Source organism: Hoplias malabaricus, chromosome 11, assembly GCF_029633855.1.
Source record: "Hoplias malabaricus isolate fHopMal1 chromosome 11, fHopMal1.hap1, whole genome shotgun sequence".
NCBI classification, from domain to species: Eukaryota; Metazoa; Chordata; class Actinopteri; order Characiformes; family Erythrinidae; genus Hoplias; species Hoplias malabaricus.
The window spans coordinates 27,329,873-27,352,049 of NC_089810.1; positions in this window are offsets into that span (position 1 = coordinate 27,329,873).

Consider the following 22,177-nt stretch of genomic DNA (forward strand, 5'->3'; position numbering starts at 1 on the left):
CGTTCTTATGGAGTGCAGTTCAGTTAATAAAACTCTTTCTGCCTTTCATTGCAAGCAAGCCCGAAAGTGTTTTTATGCTTCATACTGGATTGTAAGAGCAAAGTTGCCGTGTGCTGAAAACAAGTTGTTCTTTGACAGTCTTGAATACTGAGTGCAGTTCAGTTAATAAAACTGTCTTTCTGGTGCTCATTGCAAACAAGCTAGAAATTGTTTTTCTGTGTTTCAATTGTTAGTATAAACAAATATGCAGTCTGCTGAAAGCAAGCTGTTCTTTGATAGTCTTACTTATGGAGTGCAGTTCAGCTAATAAAACTCTTTCTGCATTTCATTGCAAGCAAGCCCGAAAGTGTTTTTATGCTTTATAATGGATTGTAAAAGCAAAGTTGCTGTTTGCTGAAAACAAGTTGTTCTTTGACAGTCTTGAATTCTGACTGCAGTTCAGCCAATAAAAATGTATTTCTGTCATTCATTGCAAACAAGCCCGAAAGTGTTTTTATCCTTCATACTGGATTGTAAAAGCAAAGTTGCCGTGTGCTGAAAACAAGTTGTTCTTTGACAGTCTTGAATACTGAGTGCAGTTCAGTTAATAAAACTGTCTTTCTGGTGCTCATTGCAAACAAGCTAGAAATTGTTTTTCTGTGTTTCAATTGTTAGTATAAACAAATATGCAGTCTGCTGAAAGCAAGCTGTTCTTTGATAGTCTTTCTTATGGAGTGCAGTTCAGCTAATAAAACTCTTTCTGCATTTCATTGCAAGCAAGCCCGAAAGTGTTTTTATGCTTTATAATGGATTGTAAAAGCAAAGTTGCTGTTTGCTGAAAACAAGTTGTTCTTTGACAGTCTTGAATTCTGACTGCAGTTCAGCCAATAAAAATGTATTTCTGTCATTCATTGCAAACAAGCCCGAAAGTGTTTTTATCCTTCATACTGGATTGTAAAAGCAAAGTTGCCGTGTGCTGAAAACAAGTTGTTCTTTGACAGTCTTGAATACTGAGTGCAGTTCAGTTAATAAAACTGTCTTTCTGGTGCTCATTGCAAACAAGCCAGAAAGTGTTTTTCGTTGCTCTTCTTGTCTGAATAAACAAATATGCAGTTTGCTGGAAATAAGCTGTACTCTGACAGTCGTTCTTATGGAGTGCAGTTCAGCTAATAAAACTCTTTCTGCCTTTCATTGCAAGCAAGCCCGAAAGTGTTTTTATGCTTCATACTGGATTGTAAAAGCAAAGTTGCCGTGTGCTGAAAACAAGTTGTTCTTTGACAGTCTTGAATACTGAGTGCAGTTCAGTTAATAAAACTGTCTTTCTGGTGCTCATTGCAAACAAGCTAGAAATTGTTTTTCTGTGTTTCAATTGTTAGTATAAACAAATATGCAGTCTGCTGAAAGCAAGCTGTTCTTTGATAGTCTTTCTTATGGAGTGCAGTTCAGCTAATAAAACTCTTTCTGCATTTCATTGCAAGCAAGCCCGAAAGTGTTTTTATGCTTTATAATGGATTGTAAAAGCAAAGTTGCTGTTTGCTGAGAACAAGTTGTTCTTTGACAGTCTTGAATTCTGACTGCAGTTCAGCCAATAAAAATGTATTTCTGTCATTCATTGCAAACAAGCCCGAAAGTGTTTTTATCCTTCATACTGGATTGTAAAAGCAAAGTTGCCGTGTGCTGAAAACAAGTTGTTCTTTGACAGTCTTGAATACTGAGTGCAGTTCAGTTAATAAAACTGTCTTTCTGGTGCTCATTGCAAACAAGCCAGAAAGTGTTTTTCGTTGCTCTTCTTGTCTGAATAAACAAATATGCAGTTTGCTGGAAATAAGCTGTACTCTGACAGTCGTTCTTATGGAGTGCAGTTCAGCTAATAAAACTCTTTCTGCCTTTCATTGCAAGCAAGCCCGAAAGTGTTTTTATGCTTCATACTGGATTGTAAAAGCAGAGTTGCCGTGTGCTGAAAATAAGTTGTTCTTTGACAGTCTTGAATACTGAGTGCAGTTCAGTTAATAAAACTGTCTTTCTGGTGCTCATTGCAAACATGCTAGAAATTGTTTTTCTGTGTTCCAATTGTTAGTATAAACAAATATGCAGTCTGCTGAAAGCAAGCTGTTCTTTGATAGTCTTTCTTATGGAGTGCAGTTCAGCTAATAAAACTCTTTCTGCCTTTCATTGCAAGCAAGCCCGAAAGTGTTTTTATGCTTCATACTGGATTGTAAAAGCAGAGTTGCCGTGTGCTGAAAACAAGTTGTTCTTTGACAGTCTTGAATTCTGACTGCAGTTCAGCCAATAAAAATGTATTTCTGTCATTCATTGCAAACAAGCCAGAAAGTGTTTTTCGTTGCTCTTCTTGTCTGAATAAACAAATATGCAGTTTGCTGGAAATAAGCTGTACTCTGACAGTCGTTCTTATGGAGTGCAGTTCAGCTAATAAAACTCTTTCTGCCTTTCATTGCAAGCAAGCCCGAAAGTGTTTTTATGCTTCATACTGGATTGTAAAAGCAAAGTTGCCGTGTGCTGAAAACAAGTTGTTCTTTGACAGTCTTGAATACTGAGTGCAGTTCAGTTAACAAAAATGCCTTTCTGGTGCTCATTGCAAACAAGTCAGGAAGTGTTTTTCGTTGCTCTTCTTGTCTGAATAAACAAATATGCAGTTTGCTGGAAATAAGCTGTACTCTGACAGTCGTTCTTATGGAGTGCAGTTCAGTTAATAAAACTCTTTCTGCCTTTCATTGCAAGCAAGCCCGAAAGTGTTTTTATGCTTCATACTGGATTGTAAAAGCAAAGTTGCCGTGTGCTGAAAACAAGTTGTTCTTTGACAGTCTTGAATACTGAGTGCAGTTCAGTTAATAAAACTGTCTTTCTGGTGCTCATTGCAAGCAAGCCAGAAAGTGTTTTTCGTTGCTCTTCTTGTCCGAATAAACAAATATGCAGTTTGCTGGAAATAAGCTGTACTCTGACAGTCGTTCTTATGGAGTGCAGTTCAGCTAATAAAACTCTTTCTGCCTTTCATTGCAAGCAAGCCCGAAAGTGTTTTTATGCTTCATACTGGATTGTAAAAGCAAAGTTGCCGTGTGCTGAAAACAAGTTGTTCTTTGACAGTCTTGAATACTGAGTGCAGTTCAGTTAATAAAACTGTCTTTCTGGTGCTCATTGCAAACAAGCTAGAAATTGTTTTTCTGTGTTCCAATTGTTAGTATAAACAAATATGCAGTCTGCTGAAAGCAAGCTGTTCTTTGATAGTCTTTCTTATGGAGTGCAGTTCAGCTAATAAAACTCTTTCTGCATTTCATTGCAAGCAAGCCCGAAAGTGTTTTTATGCTTTATAATGGATTGTAAAAGCAAAGTTGCTGTTTGCTGAAAACAAGTTGTTCTTTGACAGTCTTGAATTCTGACTGCAGTTCAGCCAATAAAAATGTATTTCTGTCATTCATTGCAAACAAGCCCGAAAGTGTTTTTATCCTTCATACTGGATTGTAAAAGCAAAGTTGCCGTGTGCTGAAAACAAGTTGTTCTTTGACAGTCTTGAATACTGAGTGCAGTTCAGTTAATAAAACTGTCTTTCTGGTGCTCATTGCAAACATGCTAGAAATTGTTTTTCTGTGTTCCAATTGTTAGTATAAACAAATATGCAGTCTGCTGAAAGCAAGCTGTTCTTTGATAGTCTTTCTTATGGAGTGCAGTTCAGCTAATAAAACTCTTTCTGCCTTTCATTGCAAGCAAGCCCGAAAGTGTTTTTATGCTTTATAAATGGATTGTAAAGGCAAAGTTGCAGTTTGCTGAAAACAAGTTGTTCTTTGACAGTCTTGAATTCTGACTGCAGTTCAGCCAATAAAAATGTATTTCTGTCATTCATTGCAAACAAGCCAGAAAGTATTTTTCGTTGCTCTTCTTGTCTGAATAAACAATTATGCAGTTTGCTGGAAATAAGCTGTACTCTGACAGTCGTCCTTATGGAGTGCAGTTCAGCTAATAAAACTCTTTCTGCCTTTCATTGCAAGCAAGCCCGAAAGTGTTTTTATGCTTCATACTGGATTGTAAAAGCAAAGTTGCCGTGTGCTGAAAACAAGTTGTTCTTTGACAGTCTTGAATTCTGAAAGCAGTTCAGCCAATAAAAATGTATTTCTGTCATTCATTGCAAACAAGCCAGAAAGTGTTTTTCTTTGCTCTTCTCGTCTGTATAAGCAAAGATGCAGTTTGCTGGAAATAAGCCGTACTCTGACAGTCGTTCTTATGGAGTGCAGTTCAGCTAATGAAACTCTTTCTGCCTTTCATTGCAAGCAAGCCCGAAAGTGTTTTTATGCTTCATACTGGATTGTAAAAGCAAAGTTGCCGTGTGCTGAAAACAAGTTGTTCTTTGACAGTCTTGAATACTGAGTGCAGTTCAGTTAATAAAACTGTCTTTCTGGTGCTCATTGCAAACAAGCCAGAAAGTGTTTTTCTGTGTTCCAATTGTTAGTATAAACAAATATGCAGTCTGCTGAAAGCAAGCTGTTCTTTGATAGTCTTTCTTATGGAGTGCAGTTCAGCTAATAAAACTCTTTCTGCCTTTCATTGCAAGCAAGCCCGAAAGTGTTTTTATGCTTTATAATGGATTGTAAAGGCAAAGTTGCAGTTTGCTGAAAACAAGTTGTTCTTTGACAGTCTTGAATTCTGACTGCAGTTCAGCCAATAAAAATGTATTTCTGTCATTCATTGCAAACAAGCCAGAAAGTATTTTTCGTTGCTCTTCTTGTCTGAATAAACAAATATGCAGTTTGCTGGAAATAAGCTGTACTCTGACAGTCGTTCTTATGGAGTGCAGTTCAGCTAATAAAACTCTTTCTGCCTTTCATTGCAAGCAAGCCCGAAAGTGTTTTTATGCTTCATACTGGATTGTAAAAGCAGAGTTGCCGTGTGCTGAAAATACGTTGTTCTTTGACAGTCTTGAATACTGAGTGCAGTTCAGTTAATAAAACTGTCTTTCTGGTGCTCATTGCAAACATGCTAGAAATTGTTTTTCTGTGTTCCAATTGTTAGTATAAACAAATATGCAGTCTGCTGAAAGCAAGCTGTTCTTTGATAGTCTTTCTTATGGAGTGCAGATCAGCTAATAAAACTCTTTCTGCCTTTCATTGCAAGCAAGCCCGAAAGTGTTTTTATGCTTCATAATGGATTGTAAAAGCAAAGTTGCCGTGTGCTGAAAACAAGTTGTTCTTTGACAGTCTTGAATACTGAGTGCAGTTCAGTTAACAAAAATGCCTTTCTGGTGCTCATTGCAAACAAGCCAGAAAGTGTTTTTCTGTGTTCCAATTGTTAGTATAAACAAATATGCAGTCTGCTGAAAGCAAGCTGTTCTTTGATAGTCTTTCTTATGGAGTGCAGTTCAGCTAATAAAACTCTTTCTGCCTTTCATTGCAAGCAAGCCCGAAAGTGTTTTTATGCTTTATAAATGGATTGTAAAGGCAAAGTTGCAGTTTGCTGAAAACAAGTTGTTCTTTGACAGTCTTGAATTCTGACTGCAGTTCAGCCAATAAAAATGTATTTCTGTCATTCATTGCAAACAAGCCAGAAAGTATTTTTCGTTGCTCTTCTTGTCTGAATAAACAATTATGCAGTTTGCTGGAAATAAGCTGTACTCTGACAGTCGTCCTTATGGAGTGCAGTTCAGCTAATAAAACTCTTTCTGCCTTTCATTGCAAGCAAGCCCGAAAGTGTTTTTATGCTTCATACTGGATTGTAAAAGCAAAGTTGCCGTGTGCTGAAAACAAGTTGTTCTTTGACAGTCTTGAATACTGAGTGCAGTTCAGTTAACAAAAATGCCTTTCTGGTGCTCATTGCAAACAAGCCAGAAAGTGTTTTTCGTTGCTCTTCTTGTCTGAATAAACAAATATGCAGTTTGCTGGAAATAAGCTGTACTCTGACAGTCGTTCTTATGGAGTGCAGTTCAGCTAATAAAACTCTTTCTGCCTTTCATTGCAAGCAAGCCCGAAAGTGTTTTTATGCTTCATACTGGATTGTAAAAGCAGAGTTGCCGTGTGCTGAAAATACGTTGTTCTTTGACAGTCTTGAATACTGAGTGCAGTTCAGTTAATAAAACTGTCTTTCTGGTGCTCATTGCAAACATGCTAGAAATTGTTTTTCTGTGTTCCAATTGTTAGTATAAACAAATATGCAGTCTGCTGAAAGCAAGCTGTTCTTTGATAGTCTTTCTTATGGAGTGCAGATCAGCTAATAAAACTCTTTCTGCCTTTCATTGCAAGCAAGCCCGAAAGTGTTTTTATGCTTCATAATGGATTGTAAAAGCAAAGTTGCCGTGTGCTGAAAACAAGTTGTTCTTTGACAGTCTTGAATACTGAGTGCAGTTCAGTTAACAAAAATGCCTTTCTGGTGCTCATTGCAAACAAGCCAGAAAGTGTTTTTCTGTGTTCCAATTGTTAGTATAAACAAATATGCAGTCTGCTGAAAGCAAGCTGTTCTTTGATAGTCTTTCTTATGGAGTGCAGTTCAGCTAATAAAACTCTTTCTGCCTTTCATTGCAAGCAAGCCCGAAAGTGTTTTTATGCTTTATAAATGGATTGTAAAGGCAAAGTTGCAGTTTGCTGAAAACAAGTTGTTCTTTGACAGTCTTGAATTCTGACTGCAGTTCAGCCAATAAAAATGTATTTCTGTCATTCATTGCAAACAAGCCAGAAAGTATTTTTCGTTGCTCTTCTTGTCTGAATAAACAATTATGCAGTTTGCTGGAAATAAGCTGTACTCTGACAGTCGTCCTTATGGAGTGCAGTTCAGCTAATAAAACTCTTTCTGCCTTTCATTGCAAGCAAGCCCGAAAGTGTTTTTATGCTTCATACTGGATTGTAAAAGCAAAGTTGCCGTGTGCTGAAAACAAGTTGTTCTTTGACAGTCTTGAATACTGAGTGCAGTTCAGTTAACAAAAATGCCTTTCTGGTGCTCATTGCAAACAAGCCAGAAAGTGTTTTTCGTTGCTCTTCTTGTCTGAATAAACAAATATGCAGTTTGCTGGAAATAAGCTGTACTCTGACAGTCGTTCTTATGGAGTGCAGTTCAGTTAATAAAACTCTTTCTGCCTTTCATTGCAAGCAAGCCCGAAAGTGTTTTTATGCTTCATACTGGATTGTAAAAGCAAAGTTGCCGTGTGCTGAAAACAAGTTGTTCTTTGACAGTCTTGAATACTGAGTGCAGTTCAGTTAATAAAACTGTCTTTCTGGTGCTCATTGCAAACAAGCCAGAAAGTGTTTTTCGTTGCTCTTCTTGTCTGAATAAACAAATATGCAGTTTGCTGGAAATAAGCTGTACTCTGACAGTCGTTCTTATGGAGTGCAGTTCAGCTAATAAACCTCTTTCTGCCTTTCATTGCAAGCAAGCCCGAAAGTGTTTTTATGCTTCATACTGGATTGTAAAAGCAAAGTTGCCGTGTGCTGAAAACAAGTTGTTCTTTGACAGTCTTTCAATACTGAGTGCAGTTCAGTTAATAAAACTGTCTTTCTGGTGCTCATTGCAAACAAGCTAGAAATTGTTTTTCTGTGTTCCAATTGTTAGTATAAACAAATATGCAGTCTGCTGAAAGCAAGCTGTTCTTTGATAGTCTTTCTTATGGAGTGCAGTTCAGCTAATAAAACTCTTTCTGCATTTCATTGCAAGCAAGCCCGAAAGTGTTTTTATGCTTTATAATGGATTGTAAAAGCAAAGTTGCTGTTTGCTGAAAACAAGTTGTTCTTTGACAGTCTTGAATTCTGAAAGCAGTTCAGCCAATAAAAATGTATTTCTGTCATTCATTGCAAACAAGCCAGAAAGTGTTTTTCTTTGCTCTTCTCGTCTGTATAAGCAAAGATGCAGTTTGCTGGAAATAAGCCGTACTCTGACAGTCGTTCTTATGGAGTGCAGTTCAGCTAATGAAACTCTTTCTGCCTTTCATTGCAAGCAAGCCCGAAAGTGTTTTTATGCTTCATACTGGATTGTAAAAGCAAAGTTGCCGTGTGCTGAAAACAAGTTGTTCTTTGACAGTCTTGAATACTGAGTGCAGTTCAGTTAATAAAACTGTCTTTCTGGTGCTCATTGCAAACAAGCCAGAAAGTGTTTTTCGTTGCTCTTCTTGTCTGAATAAACCAATATGCAGTTTGCTGGAAATAAGCTGTACTCTGACAGTCGTTCTTATGGAGTGCAGTTCAGCTAATAAAACTCTTTCTGCCTTTCATTGCAAGCAAGCCCGAAAGTGTTTTTATGCTTCATACTGGATTGTAAAAGCAGAGTTGCCATGTGCTGAAAACAAGTTGTTCTTTGACAGTCTTGAATACTGAGTGCAGTTCAGTTAACAAAAATGCCTTTCTGGTGCTCATTGCAAACAAGCCAGAAAGTGTTTTTCTGTGTTCCAATTGTTAGTATAAACAAATATGCAGTCTGCTGAAAGCAAGCTGTTCTTTGATAGTCTTTCTTATGGAGTGCAGTTCAGCTAATAAAACTCTTTCTGCCTTTCATTGCAAGCAAGCCCGAAAGTGTTTTTATGCTTTATAATGGATTGTAAAGGCAAAGTTGCAGTTTGCTGAAAACAAGTTGTTCTTTGACAGTCTTGAATTCTGACTGCAGTTCAGCCAATAAAAATGTATTTCTGTCATTCATTGCAAACAAGCCAGAAAGTATTTTTCGTTGCTCTTCTTGTCTGAATAAACAAATATGCAGTTTGCTGGAAATAAGCTGTACTCTGACAGTCGTTCTTATGGAGTGCAGTTCAGCTAATAAAACTCTTTCTGCCTTTCATTGCAAGCAAGCCCGAAAGTGTTTTTATGCTTCATACTGGATTGTAAAAGCAAAGTTGCCGTGTGCTGAAAACAAGTTGTTCTTTGACAGTCTTGAATACTGAGTGCAGTTCAGTTAATAAAACTGTCTTTCTGGTGCTCATTGCAAACAAGCCAGAAAGTGTTTTTCGTTGCTCTTCTTGTCTGAATAAACAAATATGCAGTTTGCTGGAAATAAGCTGTACTCTGACAGTCGTTCTTATGGAGTGCAGTTCAGTTAATAAAACTCTTTCTGCCTTTCATTGCAAGCAAGCCCGAAAGTGTTTTTATGCTTCATACTGGATTGTAAGAGCAAAGTTGCCGTGTGCTGAAAACAAGTTGTTCTTTGACAGTCTTGAATACTGAGTGCAGTTCAGTTAATAAAACTGTCTTTCTGGTGCTCATTGCAAACAAGCTAGAAATTGTTTTTCTGTGTTTCAATTGTTAGTATAAACAAATATGCAGTCTGCTGAAAGCAAGCTGTTCTTTGATAGTCTTTCTTATGGAGTGCAGTTCAGCTAATAAAACTCTTTCTGCATTTCATTGCAAGCAAGCCCGAAAGTGTTTTTATGCTTTATAATGGATTGTAAAAGCAAAGTTGCTGTTTGCTGAAAACAAGTTGTTCTTTGACAGTCTTGAATTCTGACTGCAGTTCAGCCAATAAAAATGTATTTCTGTCATTCATTGCAAACAAGCCCGAAAGTGTTTTTATCCTTCATACTGGATTGTAAAAGCAAAGTTGCCGTGTGCTGAAAACAAGTTGTTCTTTGACAGTCTTGAATACTGAGTGCAGTTCAGTTAATAAAACTGTCTTTCTGGTGCTCATTGCAAACAAGCTAGAAATTGTTTTTCTGTGTTTCAATTGTTAGTATAAACAAATATGCAGTCTGCTGAAAGCAAGCTGTTCTTTGATAGTCTTTCTTATGGAGTGCAGTTCAGCTAATAAAACTCTTTCTGCATTTCATTGCAAGCAAGCCCGAAAGTGTTTTTATGCTTTATAATGGATTGTAAAAGCAAAGTTGCTGTTTGCTGAAAACAAGTTGTTCTTTGACAGTCTTGAATTCTGACTGCAGTTCAGCCAATAAAAATGTATTTCTGTCATTCATTGCAAACAAGCCCGAAAGTGTTTTTATCCTTCATACTGGATTGTAAAAGCAAAGTTGCCGTGTGCTGAAAACAAGTTGTTCTTTGACAGTCTTGAATACTGAGTGCAGTTCAGTTAATAAAACTGTCTTTCTGGTGCTCATTGCAAACAAGCCAGAAAGTGTTTTTCGTTGCTCTTCTTGTCTGAATAAACAAATATGCAGTTTGCTGGAAATAAGCTGTACTCTGACAGTCGTTCTTATGGAGTGCAGTTCAGCTAATAAAACTCTTTCTGCCTTTCATTGCAAGCAAGCCCGAAAGTGTTTTTATGCTTCATACTGGATTGTAAAAGCAAAGTTGCCGTGTGCTGAAAACAAGTTGTTCTTTGACAGTCTTGAATACTGAGTGCAGTTCAGTTAATAAAACTGTCTTTCTGGTGCTCATTGCAAACAAGCTAGAAATTGTTTTTCTGTGTTTCAATTGTTAGTATAAACAAATATGCAGTCTGCTGAAAGCAAGCTGTTCTTTGATAGTCTTTCTTATGGAGTGCAGTTCAGCTAATAAAACTCTTTCTGCATTTCATTGCAAGCAAGCCCGAAAGTGTTTTTATGCTTTATAATGGATTGTAAAAGCAAAGTTGCTGTTTGCTGAGAACAAGTTGTTCTTTGACAGTCTTGAATTCTGACTGCAGTTCAGCCAATAAAAATGTATTTCTGTCATTCATTGCAAACAAGCCCGAAAGTGTTTTTATCCTTCATACTGGATTGTAAAAGCAAAGTTGCCGTGTGCTGAAAACAAGTTGTTCTTTGACAGTCTTGAATACTGAGTGCAGTTCAGTTAATAAAACTGTCTTTCTGGTGCTCATTGCAAACAAGCCAGAAAGTGTTTTTCGTTGCTCTTCTTGTCTGAATAAACAAATATGCAGTTTGCTGGAAATAAGCTGTACTCTGACAGTCGTTCTTATGGAGTGCAGTTCAGCTAATAAAACTCTTTCTGCCTTTCATTGCAAGCAAGCTCGAAAGTGTTTTTATGCTTCATACTGGATTGTAAAAGCAGAGTTGCCGTGTGCTGAAAATAAGTTGTTCTTTGACAGTCTTGAATACTGAGTGCAGTTCAGTTAATAAAACTGTCTTTCTGGTGCTCATTGCAAACATGCTAGAAATTGTTTTTCTGTGTTCCAATTGTTAGTATAAACAAATATGCAGTCTGCTGAAAGCAAGCTGTTCTTTGATAGTCTTTCTTATGGAGTGCAGTTCAGCTAATAAAACTCTTTCTGCCTTTCATTGCAAGCAAGCCCGAAAGTGTTTTTATGCTTCATACTGGATTGTAAAAGCAGAGTTGCCGTGTGCTGAAAACAAGTTGTTCTTTGACAGTCTTGAATACTGAGTGCAGTTCAGTTAACAAAAATGCCTTTCTGGTGCTCATTGCAAACAAGCCAGAAAGTGTTTTTCTGTGTTCCAATTGTTAGTATAAACAAATATGCAGTCTGCTGAAAGCAAGCTGTTCTTTGATAGTCTTTCTTATGGAGTGCAGTTCAGCTAATAAAACTCTTTCTGCCTTTCATTGCAAGCAAGCCCGAAAGTGTTTTTATGCTTTATAATGGATTGTAAAGGCAAAGTTGCAGTTTGCTGAAAACAAGTTGTTCTTTGACAGTCTTGAATTCTGACTGCAGTTCAGCCAATAAAAATGTATTTCTGTCATTCATTGCAAACAAGCCAGAAAGTATTTTTCGTTGCTCTTCTTGTCTGAATAAACAAATATGCAGTTTGCTGGAAATAAGCTGTACTCTGACAGTCGTTCTTATGGAGTGCAGTTCAGCTAATAAAACTCTTTCTGCCTTTCATTGCAAGCAAGCCCGAAAGTGTTTTTATGCTTCATACTGGATTGTAAAAGCAAAGTTGCCGTGTGCTGAAAACAAGTTGTTCTTTGACAGTCTTGAATACTGAGTGCAGTTCAGTTAACAAAAATGCCTTTCTGGTGCTCATTGCAAACAAGCCAGAAAGTGTTTTTCGTTGCTCTTCTTGTCTGAATAAACAAACATGCAGTTTGCTGGAAATAAGCTGTACTCTGACAGTCGTTCTTATGGAGTGCAGTTCAGTTAATAAAACTCTTTCTGCCTTTCATTGCAAGCAAGCCCGAAAGTGTTTTTATGCTTCATACTGGATTGTAAAAGCAAAGTTGCCGTGTGCTGAAAACAAGTTGTTCTTTGACAGTCTTGAATACTGAGTGCAGTTCAGTTAATAAAACTGTCTTTCTGGTGCTCATTGCAAACAAGCCAGAAAGTGTTTTTCGTTGCTCTTCTTGTCTGAATAAACAAATATGCAGTTTGCTGGAAATAAGCTGTACTCTGACAGTCGTTCTTATGGAGTGCAGTTCAGCTAATAAACCTCTTTCTGCCTTTCATTGCAAGCAAGCCCGAAAGTGTTTTTATGCTTCATACTGGATTGTAAAAGCAGAGTTGCCGTGTGCTGAAAACAAGTTGTTCTTTGACAGTCTTTCAATACTGAGTGCAGTTCAGTTAATAAAACTGTCTTTCTGGTGCTCATTGCAAACAAGCTAGAAATTGTTTTTCTGTGTTCCAATTGTTAGTATAAACAAATATGCAGTCTGCTGAAAGCAAGCTGTTCTTTGATAGTCTTTCTTATGGAGTGCAGTTCAGCTAATAAAACTCTTTCTGCATTTCATTGCACGCAAGCCCGAAAGTGTTTTTATGCTTTATAATGGATTGTAAAAGCAAAGTTGCTGTTTGCTGAAAACAAGTTGTTCTTTGACAGTCTTGAATTCTGAAAGCAGTTCAGCCAATAAAAATGTATTTCTGTCATTCATTGCAAACAAGCCAGAAAGTGTTTTTCTTTGCTCTTCTCGTCTGTATAAGCAAAGATGCAGTTTGCTGGAAATAAGCCGTACTCTGACAGTCGTTCTTATGGAGTGCAGTTCAGCTAATGAAACTCTTTCTGCCTTTCATTGCAAGCAAGCCCGAAAGTGTTTTTATGCTTCATACTGGATTGTAAAAGCAAAGTTGCCGTGTGCTGAAAACAAGTTGTTCTTTGACAGTCTTGAATACTGAGTGCAGTTCAGTTAATAAAACTGTCTTTCTGGTGCTCATTGCAAACAAGCCAGAAAGTGTTTTTCGTTGCTCTTCTTGTCTGAATAAACAAATATGCAGTTTGCTGGAAATAAGCTGTACTCTGACAGTCGTTCTTATGGAGTGCAGTTCAGCTAATAAAACTCTTTCTACCTTTCATTGCAAGCAAGCCCGAAAGTGTTTTTATGCTTCATACTGGATTGTAAAAGCAGAGTTGCCGTGTGCTGAAAACAAGTTGTTCTTTGACAGTCTTGAATACTGAGTGCAGTTCAGTTAACAAAAATGCCTTTCTGGTGCTCATTGCAAACAAGCCAGAAAGTGTTTTTCTGTGTTTCAATTGTTAGTATAAACAAATATGCAGTCTGCTGAAAGCAAGCTGTTCTTTGATAGTCTTTCTTATGGAGTGCAGTTCAGCTAATAAAACTCTTTCTGCCTTTCATTGCAAGCAAGCCCGAAAGTGTTTTTATGCTTTATAATGGATTGTAAAGGCAAAGTTGCAGTTTGCTGAAAACAAGTTGTTCTTTGACAGTCTTGAATTCTGACTGCAGTTCAGCCAATAAAAATGTATTTCTGTCATTCAATGCAAACAAGCCAGAAAGTATTTTTCGTTGCTCTTCTTGTCTGAATAAACAAATATGCAGTTTGCTGGAAATAAGCTGTACTCTGACAGTCGTTCTTATGGAGTGCAGTTCAGCTAATAAAACTCTTTCTGCCTTTCATTGCAAGCAAGCCCGAAAGTGTTTTTATGCTTCATACTGGATTGTAAAAGCAAAGTTGCCGTGTGCTGAAAACAAGTTGTTCTTTGACAGTCTTGAATACTGAGTGCAGTTCAGTTAATAAAACTGTCTTTCTGGTGCTCATTGCAAACAAGCCAGAAAGTGTTTTTCGTTGCTCTTCTTGTCTGAATAAACAAATATGCAGTTTGCTGGAAATAAGCTGTACTCTGACAGTCGTTCTTATGGAGTGCAGTTCAGCTAATAAAACTCTTTCTACCTTTCATTGCAAGCAAGCCCGAAAGTGTTTTTATGCTTCATACTGGATTGTAAAAGCAGAGTTGCCGTGTGCTGAAAACAAGTTGTTCTTTGACAGTCTTGAATACTGAGTGCAGTTCAGTTAACAAAAATGCCTTTCTGGTGCTCATTGCAAACAAGCCAGAAAGTGTTTTTCTGTGTTTCAATTGTTAGTATAAACAAATATGCAGTCTGCTGAAAGCAAGCTGTTCTTTGATAGTCTTTCTTATGGAGTGCAGTTCAGCTAATAAAACTCTTTCTGCCTTTCATTGCAAGCAAGCCCGAAAGTGTTTTTATGCTTTATAATGGATTGTAAAGGCAAAGTTGCAGTTTGCTGAAAACAAGTTGTTCTTTGACAGTCTTGAATTCTGACTGCAGTTCAGCCAATAAAAATGTATTTCTGTCATTCAATGCAAACAAGCCAGAAAGTATTTTTCGTTGCTCTTCTTGTCTGAATAAACAAATATGCAGTTTGCTGGAAATAAGCTGTACTCTGACAGTCGTTCTTATGGAGTGCAGTTCAGCTAATAAAACTCTTTCTGCCTTTCATTGCAAGCAAGCCCGAAAGTGTTTTTATGCTTCATACTGGATTGTAAAAGCAAAGTTGCCGTGTGCTGAAAACAAGTTGTTCTTTGACAGTCTTGAATACTGAGTGCAGTTCAGTTAATAAAACTGTCTTTCTGGTGCTCATTGCAAACAAGCCAGAAAGTGTTTTTCGTTGCTCTTCTTGTCTGAATAAACAAATATGCAGTTTGCTGGAAATAAGCTGTACTCTGACAGTCGTTCTTATGGAGTGCAGTTCAGCTAATAAAACTCTTTCTACCTTTCATTGCAAGCAAGCCCGAAAGTGTTTTTATGCTTCATACTGGATTGTAAAAGCAGAGTTGCCGTGTGCTGAAAACAAGTTGTTCTTTGACAGTCTTGAATACTGAGTGCAGTTCAGTTAACAAAAATGCCTTTCTGGTGCTCATTGCAAACAAGCCAGAAAGTGTTTTTCTGTGTTCCAATTGTTAGTATAAACAAATATGCAGTCTGCTGAAAGCAAGCTGTTCTTTGATAGTCTTTCTTATGGAGTGCAGTTCAGCTAATAAAACTCTTTCTGCCTTTCATTGCAAGCAAGCCCGAAAGTGTTTTTATGCTTTATAATGGATTGTAAAGGCAAAGTTGCAGTTTGCTGAAAACAAGTTGTTCTTTGACAGTCTTGAATTCTGACTGCAGTTCAGCCAATAAAAATGTATTTCTGTCATTCATTGCAAACAAGCCAGAAAGTATTTTTCGTTGCTCTTCTTGTCTGAATAAACAAATATGCAGTTTGCTGGAAATAAGCTGTACTCTGACAGTCGTTCTTATGGAGTGCAGTTCAGCTAATAAAACTCTTTCTGCCTTTCATTGCAAGCAAGCCCGAAAGTGTTTTTATGCTTCATACTGGATTGTAAAAGCAAAGTTGCCGTGTGCTGAAAACAAGTTGTTCTTTGACAGTCTTGAATACTGAGTGCAGTTCAGTTAATAAAACTGTCTTTCTGGTGCTCATTGCAAACAAGCCAGAAAGTCTTTTTCGTTGCTCTTCTTGTCTGAATAAACAAATATGCAGTTTGCTGGAAATAAGCTGTACTCTGACAGTCGTTCTTATGGAGTGCAGTTCAGTTAATAAAACTCTTTCTGCCTTTCATTGCAAGCAAGCCCGAAAGTGTTTTTATGCTTCATACTGGATTGTAAAAGCAAAGTTGCCGTGTGCTGAAAACAAGTTGTTCTTTGACAGTCTTGAATACTGAGTGCAGTTCAGTTAATAAAACTGTCTTTCTGGTGCTCATTGCAAACAAGCCAGAAAGTTTTTTTCGTTGCTCTTCTTGTCTGAATAAACAAATATGCAGTTTGCTGGAAATAAGCTGTACTCTGACAGTCGTTCTTATGGAGTGCAGTTCAGCTAATAAAACTCTTTCTGCCTTTCATTGCAAGCAAGCCCGAAAGTGTTTTTATGCTTCATACTGGATTGTAAAAGCAAAGTTGCCGTGTGCTGAAAACAAGTTGTTCTTTGACAGTCTTGAATACTGAGTGCAGTTCAGTTTAATAAAACTGTCTTTCTGGTGCTCATTGCAAACAAGCTAGAAATTGTTTTTCTGTGTTCCAATTGTTAGTATAAACAAATATGCAGTCTGCTGAAAGCAAGCTGTTCTTTGATAGTCTTTCTTATGGAGTGCAGTTCAGCTAATAAAACTCTTTCTGCATTTCATTGCAAGCAAGCCCGAAAGTGTTTTAATGCTTCTTAATGGATTGTAAAAGCAAAGTTGCTGTGTGCTGAAAACAAGTTGTTCTTTGACAGTCTTGAATTCTGACTGCAGTTCAGCCAATAAAAATGTATTTCTGTCATTCATTGCAAACAAGCCAGAAAGTGTTTTTCGTTGCTCTTCTTGTCTGAATAAACAAATATGCAGTTTGCTGGAAATAAGCTGTACTCTGACAGTCGTTCTTATGGAGTGCAGTTCAGCTAATAAAACTCTTTCTGCCTTTCATTGCAAGCAAGCCCGAAAGTGTTTTTATGCTTCATACTGGATTGTAAAAGCAAAGTTGCCGTGTGCTGAAAACAAGTTGTTCTTTGACAGTCTTGAATACTGAGTGCAGTTCAGTTAACAAAAATGCCTTTCTGGTGCTCATTGCAAACAAGTCAGAAAGTGTTTTTCGTTGCTCTTCTTGTCTGAATAAACAAATATGCAGTTTGCTGGAAATAAGCTGTACTCTGACAGTCGTTCTTATGGAGTGCAGTTCAGTTAATAAAACTCTTTCTGCCTTTCATTGCAAGCAAGCCCGAAAGTGTTTTTATGCTTCATACTGGATTGTAAAAGCAAAGTTGCCGTGTGCTGAAAACAAGTTGTTCTTTGACAGTCTTGAATACTGAGTGCAGTTCAGTTAATAAAACTGTCTTTCTGGTGCTCATTGCAAGCAAGCCAGAAAGTGTTTTTCGTTGCTCTTCTTGTCTGAATAAACAAATATGCAGTTTGCTGGAAATAAGCTGTACTCTGACAGTCGTTCTTATGGAGTGCAGTTCAGCTAATAAAACTCTTTCTGCCTTTCATTGCAAGCAAGCCCGAAAGTGTTTTTATGCTTCATACTGGATTGTAAAAGCAAAGTTGCCGTGTGCTGAAAACAAGTTGTTCTTTGACAGTCTTGAATACTGAGTGCAGTTCAGTTAATAAAACTGTCTTTCCGGTGCTCATTGCAAACAAGCTAGAAATTGTTTTTCTGTGTTCCAATTGTTAGTATAAACAAATATGCAGTCTGCTGAAAGCAAGCTGTTCTTTGATAGTCTTTCTTATGGAGTGCAGTTCAGCTAATAAAACTCTTTCTGCATTTCATTGCAAGCAAGCCCGAAAGTGTTTTTATGCTTTATAATGGATTGTAAAAGCAAAGTTGCTGTTTACTGAAAACAAGTTGTTCTTTGACAGTCTTGAATTCTGACTGCAGTTCAGCCAATAAAAATGTATTTCTGTCATTCATTGCAAACAAGCCCGAAAGTGTTTTTATCCTTCATACTGGATTGTAAAAGCAAAGTTGCCGTGTGCTGAAAACAAGTTGTTCTTTGACAGTCTTGAATACTGAGTGCAGTTCAGTTAATAAAACTGTCTTTCTGGTGCTCATTGCAAACAAGCCAGAAAGTGTTTTTCGTTGCTCTTCTTGTCTGAATAAACAAATATGCAGTTTGCTGGAAATAAGCTGTACTCTGACAGTCGTTCTTATGGAGTGCAGTTCAGCTAATAAAACTCTTTCTGCCTTTCATTGCAAGCAAGCCCGAAAGTGTTTTTATGCTTCATACTGGATTGTAAAAGCAGAGTTGCCGTGTGCTGAAAATAAGTTGTTCTTTGACAGTCTTGAATACTGAGTGCAGTTCAGTTAATAAAACTGTCTTTCTGGTGCTCATTGCAAACATGCTAGAAATTGTTTTTCTGTGTTCCAATTGTTAGTATAAACAAATATGCAGTCTGCTGAAAGCAAGCTGTTCTTTGATAGTCTTTCTTATGGAGTGCAGATCAGCTAATAAAACTCTTTCTGCCTTTCATTGCAAGCAAGCCCGAAAGTGTTTTTATGCTTCATAATGGATTGTAAAAGCAAAGTTGCCGTGTGCTGAAAACAAGTTGTTCTTTGACAGTCTTGAATACTGAGTGCAGTTCAGTTTAATAAAACTGTCTTTCTGGTGCTCATTGCAAACAAGCTAGAAATTGTTTTTCTGTGTTCCAATTGTTAGTATAAACAAATATGCAGTCTGCTGAAAGCAAGCTGTTCTTTGATAGTCTTTCTTATGGAGTGCAGTTCAGCTAATAAAACTCTTTCTGCATTTCATTGCAAGCAAGCCCGAAAGTGTTTTAATGCTTCTTAATGGATTGTAAAAGCAAAGTTGCTGTGTGCTGAAAACAAGTTGTTCTTTGACAGTCTTGAATTCTGACTGCAGTTCAGCCAATAAAAATGTATTTCTGTCATTCATTGCAAACAAGCCAGAAAGTGTTTTTCGTTGCTCTTCTTGTCTGAATAAACAAATATGCAGTTTGCTGGAAATAAGCTGTACTCTGACAGTCGTTCTTATGGAGTGCAGTTCAGCTAATAAAACTCTTTCTGCCTTTCATTGCAAGCAAGCCCGAAAGTGTTTTTATGCTTCATACTGGATTGTAAAAGCAAAGTTGCCGTGTGCTGAAAACAAGTTGTTCTTTGACAGTCTTGAATACTGAGTGCAGTTCAGTTAACAAAAATGCCTTTCTGGTGCTCATTGCAAACAAGTCAGAAAGTGTTTTTCGTTGCTCTTCTTGTCTGAATAAACAAATATGCAGTTTGCTGGAAATAAGCTGTACTCTGACAGTCGTTCTTATGGAGTGCAGTTCAGTTAATAAAACTCTTTCTGCCTTTCATTGCAAGCAAGCCCGAAAGTGTTTTTATGCTTCATACTGGATTGTAAAAGCAAAGTTGCCGTGTGCTGAAAACAAGTTGTTCTTTGACAGTCTTGAATACTGAGTGCAGTTCAGTTAATAAAACTGTCTTTCTGGTGCTCATTGCAAGCAAGCCAGAAAGTGTTTTTCGTTGCTCTTCTTGTCTGAATAAACAAATATGCAGTTTGCTGGAAATAAGCTGTACTCTGACAGTCGTTCTTATGGAGTGCAGTTCAGCTAATAAAACTCTTTCTGCCTTTCATTGCAAGCAAGCCCGAAAGTGTTTTTATGCTTCATACTGGATTGTAAAAGCAAAGTTGCCGTGTGCTGAAAACAAGTTGTTCTTTGACAGTCTTGAATACTGAGTGCAGTTCAGTTAATAAAACTGTCTTTCCGGTGCTCATTGCAAACAAGCTAGAAATTGTTTTTCTGTGTTCCAATTGTTAGTATAAACAAATATGCAGTCTGCTGAAAGCAAGCTGTTCTTTGATAGTCTTTCTTATGGAGTGCAGTTCAGCTAATAAAACTCTTTCTGCATTTCATTGCAAGCAAGCCCGAAAGTGTTTTTATGCTTTATAATGGATTGTAAAAGCAAAGTTGCTGTTTACTGAAAACAAGTTGTTCTTTGACAGTCTTGAATTCTGACTGCAGTTCAGCCAATAAAAATGTATTTCTGTCATTCATTGCAAACAAGCCCGAAAGTGTTTTTATCCTTCATACTGGATTGTAAAAGCAAAGTTGCCGTGTGCTGAAAACAAGTTGTTCTTTGACAGTCTTGAATACTGAGTGCAGTTCAGTTAATAAAACTGTCTTTCTGGTGCTCATTGCAAACAAGCCAGAAAGTGTTTTTCGTTGCTCTTCTTGTCTGAATAAACAAATATGCAGTTTGCTGGAAATAAGCTGTACTCTGACAGTCGTTCTTATGGAGTGCAGTTCAGCTAATAAAACTCTTTCTGCCTTTCATTGCAAGCAAGCCCGAAAGTGTTTTTATGCTTCATACTGGATTGTAAAAGCAGAGTTGCCGTGTGCTGAAAATAAGTTGTTCTTTGACAGTCTTGAATACTGAGTGCAGTTCAGTTAATAAAACTGTCTTTCTGGTGCTCATTGCAAACATGCTAGAAATTGTTTTTCTGTGTTCCAATTGTTAGTATAAACAAATATGCAGTCTGCTGAAAGCAAGCTGTTCTTTGATAGTCTTTCTTATGGAGTGCAGATCAGCTAATAAAACTCTTTCTGCCTTTCATTGCAAGCAAGCCCGAAAGTGTTTTTATGCTTCATAATGGATTGTAAAAGCAAAGTTGCCGTGTGCTGAAAACAAGTTGTTCTTTGACAGTCTTGAATACTGAGTGCAGTTCAGTTAACAAAAATGCCTTTCTGGTGCTCATTGCAAACAAGCCAGAAAGTGTTTTTCTGTGTTCCAATTGTTAGTATAAACAAATATGCAGTCTGCTGAAAGCAAGCTGTTCTTTGATAGTCTTTCTTATGGAGTGCAGTTCAGCTAATAAAACTCTTTCTGCCTTTCATTGCAAGCAAGCCCGAAAGTGTTTTTATGCTTTATAATGGATTGTAAAGGCAAAGTTGCAGTTTGCTGAAAACAAGTTGTTCTTTGACAGTCTTGAATTCTGACTGCAGTTCAGCCAATAAAAATGTATTTCTGTCATTCATTGCAAACAAGCCAGAAAGTATTTTTCGTTGCTCTTCTTGTCTGAATAAACAATTATGCAGTTTGCTGGAAATAAGCTGTACTCTGACAGTCGTCCTTATGGAGTGCAGTTCAGCTAATAAAACTCTTTCTGCCTTTCATTGCAAGCAAGCCCGAAAGTGTTTTTATGCTTCATACTGGATTGTAAAAGCAAAGTTGCCGTGTGCTGAAAACAAGTTGTTCTTTGACAGTCTTGAATACTGAGTGCAGTTCAGTTAACAAAAATGCCTTTCTGGTGCTCATTGCAAACAAGCCAGAAAGTGTTTTTCGTTGCTCTTCTTGTCTGAATAAACAAATATGCAGTTTGCTGGAAATAAGCTGTACTCTGACAGTCGTTCTTATGGAGTGCAGTTCAGTTAATAAAACTCTTTCTGCCTTTCATTGCAAGCAAGCCCGAAAGTGTTTTTATGCTTCATACTGGATTGTAAAAGCAAAGTTGCCGTGTGCTGAAAACAAGTTGTTCTTTGACAGTCTTGAATACTGAGTGCAGTTCAGTTAATAAAACTGTCTTTCTGGTGCTCATTGCAAGCAAGCCAGAAAGTGTTTTTCGTTGCTCTTCTTGTCTGAATAAACAAATATGCAGTTTGCTGGAAATAAGCTGTACTCTGACAGTCGTTCTTATGGAGTGCAGTTCAGCTAATAAAACTCTTTCTGCCTTTCATTGCAAGCAAGCCCGAAAGTGTTTTTATGCTTCATACTGGATTGTAAAAGCAAAGTTGCCGTGTGCTGAAAACAAGTTGTTCTTTGACAGTCTTGAATACTGAGTGCAGTTCAGTTAATAAAACTGTCTTTCCGGTGCTCATTGCAAACAAGCTAGAAATTGTTTTTCTGTGTTCCAATTGTTAGTATAAACAAATATGCAGTCTGCTGAAAGCAAGCTGTTCTTTGATAGTCTTTCTTATGGAGTGCAGTTCAGCTAATAAAACTCTTTCTGCATTTCATTGCAAGCAAGCCCGAAAGTGTTTTTATGCTTTATAATGGATTGTAAAAGCAAAGTTGCTGTTTACTGAAAACAAGTTGTTCTTTGACAGTCTTGAATTCTGACTGCAGTTCAGCCAATAAAAATGTATTTCTGTCATTCATTGCAAACAAGCCCGAAAGTGTTTTTATCCTTCATACTGGATTGTAAAAGCAAAGTTGCCGTGTGCTGAAAACAAGTTGTTCTTTGACAGTCTTGAATACTGAGTGCAGTTCAGTTAATAAAACTGTCTTTCTGGTGCTCATTGCAAACAAGCCAGAAAGTGTTTTTCGTTGCTCTTCTTGTCTGAATAAACAAATATGCAGTTTGCTGGAAATAAGCTGTACTCTGACAGTCGTTCTTATGGAGTGCAGTTCAGCTAATAAAACTCTTTCTGCCTTTCATTGCAAGCAAGCCCGAAAGTGTTTTTATGCTTCATACTGGATTGTAAAAGCAGAGTTGCCGTGTGCTGAAAATAAGTTGTTCTTTGACAGTCTTGAATACTGAGTGCAGTTCAGTTAATAAAACTGTCTTTCTGGTGCTCATTGCAAACATGCTAGAAATTGTTTTTCTGTGTTCCAATTGTTAGTATAAACAAATATGCAGTCTGCTGAAAGCAAGCTGTTCTTTGATAGTCTTTCTTATGGAGTGCAGATCAGCTAATAAAACTCTTTCT